Here is a 1,700-nt window from a genome sequence, read left to right as displayed (position 1 = left end):
TGTTAAACTATGTCCATTTCCTACTAGCACTTCATTAGGGTATACACATGCATGAATATTTTGAATATTTGAAACATAGGGAGTTATATGATGCGATGCACTTGAGTCTGCAAACCAAGTTTGAGTGTCTAGGCCCTGTGGAACTAGGAGTGAGTCCTGGTGAGCTAGAAGTGTTGTAGCCTAACTGGCATTGGTGTCTTGACCTAGTTGTTGCACACTGGCTTGTCCATTTCTAGATGAACTTGATGTTTGTCCTTGATTCTTGCTTGGTGCAGGTACAAAGTTCTCATCAAATTTGTGCTAGCGGTCCATGACATTGTTCCAATATTTTTTGCAGAGTTAGCAAGTAGGTTTATTTCTTGTGACATTGTTCATTCTACCACGACCCATGCCTCTGAAGTTATCAAACACACGTGATATACCTTTGTAGTGCTGGTAACCACCTGAATTCCTCCCTAGGTAGTTGGAAGAGTCATCATGTGCAATGTTAGCAGTGGAACTTGGTGTGGCAAGTTCTTTTTGTAATTCTCCATTTGAGCTTCTTGCATATATAGCAAGGTTTTTACTTCATAGATGTCGACATGATATACTTTTCCATACATCATCATGATGAATGAGTTGTATTCTTCAGGTAGACCTTGAAGAATAGCATCAACGTGACATCTTTCAACTATAGGATCCCCAATGGCAAGCAAAGAATTAACTATAGCTCTAATGCGAAGAACATACTCAGAGACTGACCTGTTTCCTTTCTTGATGGTTTTCAATTCTACTATGAGTTGATGAACTTTTGCTTTCATTTGCGAGTGAAAGTGTTTGTGCACTTTTTCCCATAGTTCATAAGCATGCTTGCAAAAGAGCACTATTGGGATAACTAATTCTGAGATGATTGAGATTAACCATGTGAAGAGTGCTTGATCTTGAACAATCCAAGATTCATACTCTTCTGAAACTATATTCAAAAGCCTTACATTGTCCGTTTTGGACATGGTTGGTATCGTTGGATTCACCACAATCTTGTGAAGCTTGTGTGATAGAATGACATTCTCCACTTATTGATTCCATAAAAGAAAGTTGTTTTCATGTAATTTGATATAGAGTTTCGATACAAATGTATTACCCGATTGAGAATGCATCACTGTAGACGTCATTGACTGCAAATATTTTGGTACATGTTGTGAATCTTCGTGCACACTTCCTTGATCAGCCATTGTAGCTTCTATGAAGCTTTCTTGTGTCAACTGTTACTCTGTAACAAATTATACCATGCAATGAGCAGGAGCTCAGATCAATGGAGAATTCAAAGAATTTGTGATGTTGATACTTAGCGGAAGATGGTCCATACTATGATGATTGATACCATGTTAGAGTTTGAATGAAGCATGAAGAAGAGAGAGTGAGGTAGAGAAAGATAGAGAGTGACCTCAAGGTTTTCTTAGATGTTATTATGATTCATTGATCATTAGAATGCATGGGAGTAGCTTATATATGCATGATAGACTCTTGCTATAGTTAGTTGCATGAAGCTAAATTTAGTTAGTAAATAGTAACTAACTTTTCTATTATATCTACCAGTATCCTAACTAACTTCTTATTTTTATAAGTGACTATTTTTAGATATTTTATTTCAAGAGTTATAACTCATCGATATCAATATCTGATCCACTAAATTGATTAATCTGGTCAATTTTGACATCAAG

This window comes from Lathyrus oleraceus, chromosome 2 (genome assembly GCF_024323335.1).
Source record: "Lathyrus oleraceus cultivar Zhongwan6 chromosome 2, CAAS_Psat_ZW6_1.0, whole genome shotgun sequence".
NCBI classification, from domain to species: Eukaryota; Viridiplantae; Streptophyta; class Magnoliopsida; order Fabales; family Fabaceae; genus Lathyrus; species Lathyrus oleraceus.
This window is presented reverse-complemented; position numbering follows the sequence as displayed.